The sequence below is a fragment of the Anomaloglossus baeobatrachus genome, chromosome 1 (genome assembly GCF_048569485.1).
Source record: "Anomaloglossus baeobatrachus isolate aAnoBae1 chromosome 1, aAnoBae1.hap1, whole genome shotgun sequence".
In the NCBI taxonomy this organism is placed as follows: Eukaryota; Metazoa; Chordata; class Amphibia; order Anura; family Aromobatidae; genus Anomaloglossus; species Anomaloglossus baeobatrachus.
The window spans coordinates 626,461,122-626,473,886 of NC_134353.1; positions in this window are offsets into that span (position 1 = coordinate 626,461,122).

Sequence of the window (12,765 nt, forward strand, 5' to 3'; positions counted from 1 at the left end):
GAGGGGTATTTGGGGACTTTATTACAATGGTGAAAGACGTTGCTGTGTTTTTTCTTTTATTACAAATAAAGGATTTTTTGGATGTGTGTGTTTAGTTTCTATAACTAACAGGTTAATCATGGAAGGTATGGGCTATGGGCTGCTGCCATTAACTCCTTATTACCCCGATTGCCAACGCACCAGGGCCATTCGGGATGAGCCGGGTACAGTCCCGGGACTGTCGCATCTAATGGATGCGGCCATTCTGGGCGGCTGCTGGCTGATATTGTTAGGCTGGGGGGCTCCCCATAAGGTGGGGCTCCCCATCCTGAGAATACCACCCTTCAGCTGTGTGTCTTTACCCTGGCTGGTATCAAAATTGGGGGGAACCGGCCCTTTGTTTTTTTAATTATTTATTTATTTATTTAACTTCATGATATAGACCTGCCCACCAGCAGCTGTGATTGGTTGCAGTGAGACAGCTGTCACTCATCGTGGGGGCGTGTCTGACTGCAACCAATCATAGGCGCCGGTGGGCGGGGAAAGTAGGGAATACGAAATTGAATAATGTGTGGCTGGCTTTTTCAAAAGTGGAGAAGCTGCCAGAGCAGTGTGAACGCCGTGCAGTGCCACGCTAGTGATCGGGTATCGGTGAGTATGAGAGAGGGGGGGAGAGGGAAAGACCGACATGGACAGAGAGAGATAGAGACAGGGAGAGAGAGAGACAGACCGACAGATCGACCGACAGAGAGAGAACAGAGACTTTAAATTAAAACAAAAAAAAAAATAGTTAGCTAAACCAATAGTTAGGTAATGAAGAGATGCAGAGATATATAGATCGAGAGAGAGAAAAATATAGATAGATAAATAGAAATATATATATATATCTATATATATATATATATAATTGCCTTATTCTGTCTGTCTGTCTGTCTTGCTCCAAAATTCTGTCGTTACCGCGACAAGCGTCTCACTGGCCGTTCGCCTCGGCTCCGCCCCCCGCACGGATTGGCCGCTCGCCCAGGCTCCGCCCCCCCCACGGATTGGCCTCTCGCCCCGGCCCCCTGCACGCATTGGCAACTCGGCCACGCCCCGCCCCCCTCACGCATTGCACGCTCGCTCTGGCCCCGCCCCTCGCACGCATTCCACGAACCGACACGGAGCCCAGCCGACACATACCCTCACATTGCTGGGGTTGCCGGCGTACGCTGGTGTGGGCTCCCGTGCGTGCGGGGGGCGGGGTACGCTGGTAACCATGGTACACATCGGCTAATATTGTGTAGCATGGTTACCAGCGTACACAGTGAGCGCATCAAGGTCCTGCAGCGGCGGAACACACACACACGCACACACATAAGAACAGACACACACACACACACACACACACATCAGATCACACTCACTCTCACACACACATCAGATCGCATCCACACACTCACAACATCCAGTGATATCGCTTGCTTCTCGGCGGCGATACTGTGCATGCAGTGACCTTCCAGGACCTGCCGGAGGATCACATGGCCGGAAGCATGTGGTATCTCCGGATGTTGTGATTGTGTGAGCGCGTATGTGCGATATCATCAATGTGTGTGCGTGTATGCGATCGTGTGTGTGTGCGTGTATGCGATCGGATGTGTGCGTGTATGCGATTGGATGTGTGCGTGTATGCGATCGGATGTGTGCGTGTATGCGATCGGATGTGTGCGTGTATGCGATCGGATGTGTACGTGTCGGCAGAAGGCAGAGGAGCACTGCGTGCAGCACAGCTGCTGGGACCGCCCACCGAAGGGCACAGGCAGAAGTAGGGTGTGAGTGTATGCGATCAGATGTGTGCGTGTATACTGTCTGATGTGTGACTGTGGAGCACGATGGGGGGTGCACAGCATGGGGGATGGAGCACGCGATTGGGGGTGCGCAGCATGGGGGATGGAGCACGATGGGGAGTGCGCAGCATGGGGATGGAGCATGATGGGGGGTGCGCAGCATGGGGGATGGGGCACGATGGGGGGTGCACAGCATGGGGGATGGAGCATGATGGGGGGTGCGCAGCATGGGGGATGGAGCACGATGGGGAGTTCGCAGCATGGGGGATGGAGCACGATGGGGAGTGCGCAGCATGGGGGATGGAGTATGATGGGGAGTGCGCAGCATGGGGATGGAGCACGATGGGGAGTGCGCAGCATGGGGGATGGAGCATGATAGGGGGTGCGCAGCATGGGGGATGGAGCACGATGGGGGGTGCGCAGCATGGGGGATGGAGCACGATAGGGAGTGCGCAGCATGGGGGATGGAGCACGATGGGGGTGCACACCTCCCCCCAAAACACACACACACACTGCCACACGCGCACCGCACAACACACCACACACACACTGGGAACCACAAACACCGCCCTACACAGACACCCACACACACAGACAACGCCGCACACACACAACACCCAACACACAAACATACGCACATACCGCGCAACACACACACATTGCACAAAGCATACCTCCCCCCAAAACACACACACGCACCCCACACCCACACCCACACGCACACAAACCGCGCAACACACACAGCACCATACACAGACAACACTGCAGACACACAGCGCTCCACACAAACAACACTACACACACACAGCGCTCCACACAAACAACACCGCTCTCACACACCCCCAACCAGACAACACCCAGACAACACCCAGAACATTTACAGCCCCTACGCAAACACTTGACAACTACACACAACAACATCTATATATATAACATAAATGATACATTAACCACACAATAAATTCTAGAATACCCGATGCGTTAGAATCGGGCCACCTTCTAGTATATATATATATATAACAAACGCATGTTGCCGCAAGTCCATTGACATTGCATTGAGCTGACAACGGATCCGGCAACATGCGTTTTGCGCTTTTCAGCCGACCGGCAGAAAAACGCTGATGTGAAGCCAGCCTTACCAGAAGTGCCACGCTATATCTCATTGAAGCCTGAGGAAACTGACTTTACTGTTGATGTTCTGGCAGCCATGGAGAAGTTAGTCGCCACATTTGTAAGATGCAGTCTGAAGGGGCCTACCTTTTGGGTGCCACTCTCATGCCAGCTGATGAAGAAGAACTTGGAATAATATTTTCCTGCAGTAGCTAGAAGAATGGCAGTGCACTGATGCTGTGAAGGAACAAAGAAATGTAGTGAGTCTGAAGAGGCTTGCTATAGAAAGGGTGAAGGCTTATTGGCAAAACCAGCCACAGACATCCTATCAAGACTACATGGTTGCCCTATAAGATGCTTTTGGGTCTCTATAGATTGCTACAGACCTCCAACATAAATTATCTTTATTGACTGGATACACTTCAAAACTTGGACTTAGCCTTAAGGGTACTTTACACGCTGCGATATCGGTATCGATATCGCTAGTGAGCGTACCCGCCCCCGTCAATTGTGCGTCACAGGAAAATCGCCCGTCACACGGACTTACCTTCCCTGCAACGTCGCTCTGGCTGGCGAACCGCCTCCTTTCTAAGGGGGCGGTTCGTGTGGCGTCACAGCGACGTCACACGGCAGCTGTCCAATAGCAGAGGAGGTGCAGAGATGAGCGGCCGGAACATGCTGCCCACCTCCTTCCTTCCTCATTGCCGGTGGACGCAGATAAGGAGATGTTCATTGTTCCTGCGGTGTCACACATAGCGATGTGTGCTGCCGCAGGAACAATGAACAACATCGTACCTGCAGCAGCAATGATATTTGGAAAAGGAGCGACGTGTCAATGAGCAACGATTTTTCATGTTTTTGCGCTTGTTGATTGTTGCTCCTTGGTGCCACACGCTGCAATGTCACTAACGGCGTCGGATGTGCGTCACTAATTACGTGACCCCTACAATATATCGTTAGCAATGTCGCAGCGTGTAAAGCACCCTTTAGACTAGTTGACCAGTATCATCTGGAACAAGTGCTACAAGCAGCTCTATTCCACTATCCATTGTTCAAAAACTGAGGTGCTGTCTTAAGAGTAGATCTCCCGGTCCTTCCATCAGTTGCTTAAATAGGTTGTCCAGGCTTTCTGCATAATTTATCTAGGCTGCAGAATGCTGACACTTTGTAATGGATATACTGTCAATACTCTGCACCATTGACTAGATGCCAAAAATGTCATGTGTCCAGCCTTACTCCTGATTCTAGAGAAACTGCTCAAATCTCAACTTGAGTTTAAGTAAGTAATTATTATGTCTTCTTTATCCCTCAACTCCAAACAGTTACTCAACACATTTAACTCCCTCCTTCACCCACTATTGCCTCCACCGACCTCCCTCATCTCTGCAGAAGACATTGCAACACTTTTCAAAAACAAGATCAACTAAATCAGGCTACTCAACCACCACAACACCTCCATATAACAGGTTAATGCCCTTCCCCTATTACCTTTCTCTCTAAATCACATCTGATCACTTGTGCACTTGACCAGAACCCATCCCACCTCTTCCCCAACCTCATCACCTCCCTTATCCAAAATCTAACACATGTCTCAACTTATCATGAACTTTTCGTACTTTCCTTCTGCTTTCAAACATAAACAATCACAGCTATCCTGAAGAAACCATTCCTCAATCTGACCTCTACTTCCAGTTATTGTCCAATATAACTGATCTTGTTCACCTCCAATCTCCTCGAACAGCATGTCTATACTAAAATTTCCTCCCACCTCTCATCTAAAGCGGGCTTTACACGCAACAACATCGCTAACGAGATGTCATTGGGGGTCACGGAATTCGTGGCGCACATCCGGCCTCGTTAGCGACGTCGTTGCGTGTGAAATGCACGAATGACCATTAAACGATCAAAATTACTCACCTAATCATTGATCGTTGACCCGTCGTTTTAATCCCAATTATCGTTGCTGTTGCAGGATGCAGATTGTTCGTCGTTCCTGCGGCAGCACCCATCGCTATGTGTGACACCGCAGGAACGAGGAACATCACCGTCCCTGCGGCCTCCCGCAATGAGCAAGAAAGGAGGTGGGCGGGATGTTCGGCCCGCTCATCTCCGCCCCTCCGCTTCTATTGGGCGGCCGCTTAGTGACGCCGCTGTGACGCCGAACGAGCCGCCCCCTTAAAAAGGAGGCTGTTCGCCGGCCACAGCGACGTTGCTAGGCATGTAAGTATGTGTGACGGGTCCGAGCGATGTTGTGCGCCACGGGCAGCGATTTGCCCGTGACGCACAACCGACGAGGGTGAGTGCTTTCACCAGCGACATCGCTAGCGATGTCGCTGTGTGTAAGGCCCACTTAACTCATTTGTCTACAACCTGGCTTCCATTCCCACCCCTCTATTGAAACTGCCATAACTAGACTTACTAACAACCTCCTGCTAACAGACAATTCTCTCTACTCCTCTTTCTACACCTGTACTCTGCCTTTGATATAGTCAAATCTTGCCCTCTCCTGGATCTCCCCATAGCTCACTAACCACACATTTAGTGTCTCTCATTCCCATACTATTTTATCATCCCACCTTCTCTCTGTTGGTGTCTCTCAAGTTGCTGTCTTGGGATCCCTACATTTCTCCACCTATACAGTGCCTTGCGAAAGTATTCGGCTCCCTTGAATTTTTCAACCTTTTCCCACATTTCAGGCTTCAAAGATAAAGATAAAAATGTTAATGTTATGGTGAAGAATCAAGAAGTGGGACACAATTGTGAAGTTGAATGAAATATATTGCTTATTTTAAACTTTTAAGGAAAAAAAATAACTGAAAATTGGGGCATGCAACATTATTCGCCCCTTTACTTTCAGTGCAGCAAACTCACTCCAGAAGTTCATTGAGGATCTCTGAATGATCCAATGTTGTCCTAAATGACTGATGATGATAAATATAAGCAATCTGTGTGCACTCAAGTCTCAGTATAAATGCCCCTGCTCTGTATTAGTCTCAGTGTTCTGTTTAAAGTGCAGATAGACTCATGAAGACCAAGGAACACAACAGGCAGGTCCGTGATACTGTTGTGGAGAAGTTTAAAGCCAGATTTGGTTACAAAAATATTTCCAAAACTTTAAACATCCCAAGGAGGACTGTGCAAGTGATCATATTGAAATGGAAGGAGTATTATACCACTGAAAATCTACCAAGACCCGGCCGTCCATTCAAACTTTCATCTCAAACAAGGATAAGACTGATCAGAGATGCAGCCAAGAGGCCCATGATCACTCTAGATGATCTGCAGAGATCTACAGCTGAGGCGGGAGAGTATGTCCATAGGGCAACAATCAGTCGTACACTGCACAAATCTGGCCTTTATGGAAGAGTGGCAAGGACAAAGCCATTTCTCAAAGATATCCATAAAAAGTGTCATTTAACCCCTTCACAACCGCGGGCAGTAAAGTTACGGCCTATTTTTACGTGACTTAATGACCAGGGACGTAACTTGACTGCCTAAAATTCATTTGATTGCCGTGGCCATCGCAACGGCTTTCAAATGATGTCACCTGCTGTTTCTTACAGCAGGAGACCTTTGCTTGAACCCAGGGGGGGTGGCATCGCCACCCCCCATCGACGATCGTTGTGATTGGCTGTTCCAATCTGAACCGCCAACCACACCGATCGCACTGGTTGCGGCTAAAACAATACCTCAATCAGGGCGATCCTTTGAGATCCTGCTATGATGTGCTGCAGCAGCTGCAGTAGATCATAGCTGGAGCTCAAACATGGTGCCCCCCACCCCCTGCAGCACTGATTGGAGCGATCGTGCTGTGATGCGCAATCGCTCCAATTGATATGCAGTGGGGCAGTCTGATCTGGAGGTGACCACCCTCCACAGGCTTGTGTCGGCCTGGGGAGCCCACCCCAGCATGTCTGCGGCGTGCACCGGCTGGTACTTATAGTACCATGCCGCCACTGCTGCCGCTGCTGCTGTCCGATGACCGCTCCTGCTCCCCGTGAGTATTGCGCGCTCCCGTGATGGTCCCTGTGCACTCCCTTGATGGCCCTGCCCCCTGCGATTCAAAATGTGCTCCAACATGTAGATAAGCAGAGTATTGAAGTTGATGATGGCATCGTCAGTGCTAACCTTTTTTGTAGCCATTTCGAAAGCGTGCAGGAGGGTGTAGGGGTCCTTCATCTGTGCCCACTCTGCAATTGTGATATGTCCCACACCCGTACTGCGTTGTCCCAGGCTATGCCTCATGGCATAATACACCAGGCCTTGCTGCTGCTGCCATAATTACTGCAACATGTGCAGAGTGGAATTCCTCCATGTCGGCACAACGCATATGAACCGATTAAACCGTAGGGCAAAAGACCTTTGTAGCGTGTCAAGTCGATTAGCTGCAGAATGTGAAAGGCGGAAATGACCACACAGTGACTGTGCCTTCTGCAGCAGCGCATCCAGCCCAGGATAGTGTGCTAGAAATTTCTGTACAAGGTTGAGGACGTGAGCCAAGCAAGGCACAAGCGTGATGTGGCCCAGGCGTAGGGCCACCAACCGGTTTCCACCATTATCACACATGACCTTCACTGACTCCAGGTTCAGTATAGACAGACAGCCATTGATGAAACTCAGCCTGGATAGAGGTCAACAGCTCTTCTACTGTGTGATTGCATTCTCCAATGCAGAACTACTTGATTGCATTAAGCCCTGGCCGAGGTGTATGGAGGTGAGGGGAATTCTCTGCACTCTTGGAGCACATGTTACATTAAGTGAGAGGTTGAGGGTGCAGAAGGAGGTTCTAGAAGAGGTGGAGGAAGCAGAAGTAGTGGAGGAAGCGGTTGATCTAGAGGTTTGTCCCACAAGCCTTGGAGATTTCAAAACTTTGGAAGTAGCCAGTGTTTGCTCAGTAGAGCTTTGACTAAAATTTGAACATCCCACACGTACACCTCAAACTCCCCACCTGTTCACCCTCCCATCGCAACCTCGTCATGATTTACCACTTATTGTTGATGTACCCTTCCCCTTTCGAAACAGATGTTTTGCAACCCTAAGCCTACACCTGTCAGACACCTGACATAAAAGATAAATTCTTTATTTCTTGCTTGAGATGGCAATATTGTGAAGGCACTAAAAAGTAACAATAACTAGAATTGTGGTTCACTGCGTAATTTGGAGCAGGCACTGAAAAATGACAAGACTTATTTAGCTTGTTCACTAGGAAATATAGAGCAGGCACTGCTACGTAACAATATCTAGAAATGTGGTTCACTGGGCAATTTGGAGCAGGCACTGAAGTGTCAAGACCTATTTAGCTAGTTCACTAGCAAATTTAGAGCAGTCACTGTTATGTAACAATACCTATAAATGTGGTTCACTGGGTAATTTAGAGCAGGCAGTTGTAATACTATTGTATGTTTTGAGGATTTCGATAGCGTTAGGGCAATGACAGCCAGAGACGAGTTTGTGGTACAAGATGTTTATGATATGTAACCACGGTAAATACACAACGGAAATACACAGTATAACAAACACATGAAAATACCTTTCCAAAACGGAGCGAAGGGAATTCCCGGGGCCACGCACCGGACTCCCCCAGGGAGACCACCAGAGCGAACCCCTATACAGGGACTGTCCGGCAATCAACCCCGGAAGGCCTAAATGCGCCGCAGCCGGGACACAAGGGGCAAGCGGTAAAGTCCAGAAGTGTCCGTACGGGATGAAAGTCCAGAATGGTTATGAACCGGAAGAAACCGGGCAGACGTACTGACCAAAGACGGCAGACGGAGTCCGGGCACAGTTTGAAGAAACCGGGTATGGTCCAGAGTCGGTCGGTAGATTTTCAGGAGGATCCAAAGGTAATCAAGTAGCAGCAGCAGCAAAGCAGGAGCACACAGCAAGCAGTATACTCAGGCACTGGACTAGGCTTAGAGGCGGCCTTTTAAGCAGCTGGACAGGAAGTAGGGCAACAGGACATAAAACTCCATGTTAACCGAGGGCAAGCTCTTTCCAAAGAGGACTGGAAAACCCGGAAACCTGACATTACTCCCCCCCCCAGAAACGGCCTCAGGACGGGTCAGGGCCCGGCTTGTCCGGGTACCGTCGATGAAACTGAGCGATCTTCCGGTGTGCTCGAATGTTACCCACCGGTTCCCAGGAATCGTCCTCGGGGGCGTACCCCTGCCAACGTACCAGATACTGAAGCCGACGACGATGGAGCCGGGAGTCAATAATGTCCTCAACCACGAACTGCTCCTCGCCGTCGACCATCACAGGCGGAGGAGGAGGCACGACACGACCATGAAACGTATTGGGAGAGACGGATTTGAGGAGAGAAACATGAAAGACCGGGTGTACCTTTAGATGGTGCGGTAACCGCAGCCGACAGGCCACAGGGCTCACGATCCCGGTGATCTTGAACGGACCGATGAATTTTTGTCCCAGCTTCTGCGAAGGGACACCCAATCTCAGGTTCTTGGTGGACAACCATACAGAGTCCCCTACCTTATACATGGGTGCCGGTTTCCGGTGAACGTCTGCCGACCTCTTGTAACGCTCCTGAGCTGTAGCCACAGTGTCCTTCAGAACCTCCAGATTTTGTCGTAGCTCTGTCAATCTGTCCTCCACCGCAGGCACTGAGACCGCAACCGGTGACCTAGGCAAAATAGTCGGATGGTAACCCAAGTTAGCAAAGAAGGGCGTTACCTTAGTGGAGCTGCTCTGAGTGTTGTTATACGAGAACTCCGCCAACGGAAGCATCTTCAACCAATCGTCCTGCAGATGGCTGACATAACAGCGAAGGTATTGTTCCAGGGTTTGATTGGTCCGTTCGGTTTGCCCATTTGTCTGAGGATGGTATGCAGAAGACAGACATCAATCTGGAGTGCCGTACAAAACCCCTTCCAGAACCTAGACGTGAACTGCACGCCCCGGTCAGAGATGATCTCGTCTGGTACCCCATGCAATCGGAATACGTTCTGGATAACCAGATCCACTGTCTCTGCGGCTGAGGGAAGACCGGCACACGGAATAAAGTGAGCAGCTTTAGTCAACCGATCCACCACCACTAAAATGGTATTGTGACCGTCTGAGACGGGCAACTCCACAATAAAATCCATTGAGATAGACCCCCAAGGGCGAGATGGCACGGGTAACGGTTGGAGGAGTCCTGTAGGAGCCACACGAGGGACCTTGCACCGGGCACAAACCACACATGAGTGGACATAGTCCTTTACGTCCTTTAAACAGGTAGGCCACCAGAAAAAACGGTTCAGAAATTCCTGCGTCTTCTGTACCCCCCTATGACCAGCCAACACGGAGTCATGGACCAACTTGAGAACCCGAAGTCTTACGGCCTCCGGGACATAAATGCGTCGCTCTCTCAACCACACACCATTCCGAAAAACAAGAGTTACATCATTCGGGGGGGCAGCAAGAAATACGTCACCATCATAGGCCAGCTTGATGTCCTTCCACAAGTCCTGGTCCTGGATTACTCCAACGAAATTGGCATCCGATAACACGGTCTGAGACGGGGTTCCAGGCACGGAGTCCACGGCGTGGATTCGGGACAAGGCATCGGCTTTCCCATTACGTGAACCTGGACGGTATGTAACGACAAAATTGAACTGGTTAAGGAATAGGCTCCAACGGGCTTGCCGTGGAGACAGGCACCTGGCAGACTTAAGAAATTCCAGATTACGATGATCTGTGAGTACTATCACTTGCTGCGCGGCTCCCTGTAAGTGGTGTCTCCATTCCTTGAAAGCGGAAATAATCGCTAACAATTCCTTGTCCGCAATGTCATAGTTCCTTTCTGCAGGGGACAACCGGCGGGAAAAGAAAGCACACGGATGTAAGAGACTCTTGTCCCCAGTCCTTTGAGAAAGGATGGCCCCTAATGCGTAGTCGGAAGCGTCGACTTCCACGATAAAGGGAAGTGCGGGATTCGGATGTACCAATATAGGCGCTGAGGTAAAACAAACCTTGAGACGATGGAAAGCTTCCTGGGCCTGGGCGGACCACACAAACTTCTGTCCTTTCTTGGTTAACAGAGTGATGGGACGAACGATCTCTGAAAAATTACGGATAAAACGTCGGTAAAAGTTGGCAAAACCGACAAAGCGTTGTACCTCTTTGATGTTCCCCGGTTCCGGCCAGTCTAGAATTGCTTGTATCTTGCCAGACTCCATGTTCAGTCCCTGAGGAGAGATGACATAACCTAAGAATTGTATTTGTGAGCAATGGAATTCGCATTTCTCCAGTTTGATGTACAGGTGGTTTTCCCTCAGCCGGGTAAGTACGGTCTTGACGTGTTCCTGGTGTTCCTGTAGGGAATCAGAAAAGATTAGGATATCGTCCAGATAAATCACCATGAATTGGTCCATGATATCCCTAAAAATATCGTTAACTAGATGTTGGAAAGTCGCGGGAGCGTTACAAAGTCCAAAAGGCATCACTAGGTACTCAAAATGTCCATACCGACATCGGAACGCGGTCTTCCACTCGTCTCCGGGACGTATACGGAGTAGATTGTATGCCCCACGGAGATCCAATTTGGTGAATATTTTTGCCTGTTGGACCCTCTCCAATAGCTCAGGAATCAACGGTAACGGATACCGGTTCCGGATAGTTATTTTATTCAGTTCCCGGTAGTCAATACAGGGTCTCAGAGTCCCCTCTTTCTTTTTCACGAAAAAGATGGGTGCCCCTGCTGGTGAGGTAGACGGACGAATAAATCCCTTAGCTAGACTTTCATCAATGTATTCTTTTAGTGCTTCTAGCTCAGGTGCCGCCAACGGGTAGACATGACCAAACGGGATCTCCGCCCCTGGGAGTAAGTCTATGGGGCAATCATACGGTCTATGCGGGGGAAGCCGATCGGCTTTTCTTTTGTCGCATATATCCGCAAAGTCATTATACACCGGGGGTAGAACAGGTACCTGTACAGTGCCCTCCGTATTCGGTGTTACTGGAACAGTTGGACTAATGGTCGGAATACTCTGCGGTGGGAAGGATATTTCCTTAGTTTCCCAATCGATGACCGGGTTTGTAGACCGTAGCCACGGAATACCTAGAATAATCGGAAAATGAGGAGAAGAAATTAACATGAAAACAAGGGTCTCCTGCTGACCTGGCTTCATGACGCATTCTAGCGGTACGGTTTCCCGATCAACTGGTCCAGAGATTAACGGAGATCCGTCAACCGTCTCCATGGTAACCGGTGAGGATCTTTGCTGAGTCCGGATACCGTGTTTCCTGGCAAAAAAGGAGTCCATGAAATTTCCCCCTGCCCCAGAATCTATCATTGCAGAGGTAGGTATTAGCTGTCCCTCCCACCGGATCTGAATGGGGAGCGAGCAATGGGTATATTTCCCTTCCGAGTCCTTCGGTGAGGTTGACATTACAGTCAAGGGAAATACCGCATCCAGGTGTCCACTTGCCTCAGAGATATCGGACTCTGCGTCCGTGTTGTCACACTCTGCCATGGCTGCCAATACCTTATTTGGGCGATTCGGACGTTTAGGGCAGTCGATCAAGAAATGGTCCGATTGACCGCAATAGAAACACAAACGCTCACGGAGCCGGTGTTCGCGACGTTCATTGGTCTCTCGCTTTTGCAGAGAGTCCACTTGCATAGGAACGTCCTCGGCCTCCCGTGGCGTCCTGAGAGCGGGTTCTCTGGAAGGAAATGCAAAGTTGTTCACACGGTTTACAGCTGCCCATTTTTCCTGTCTACGTTCCGTCAAGCGGGTATCAATACGCACACAGTGCTGGAGAAACAGTTCAAAATCCCCTGGAGATTCGGAACGAGCTAACTCGTCTTTGATGGTACCGGACAAACCCTTTCTGAAAACAGACAATAATG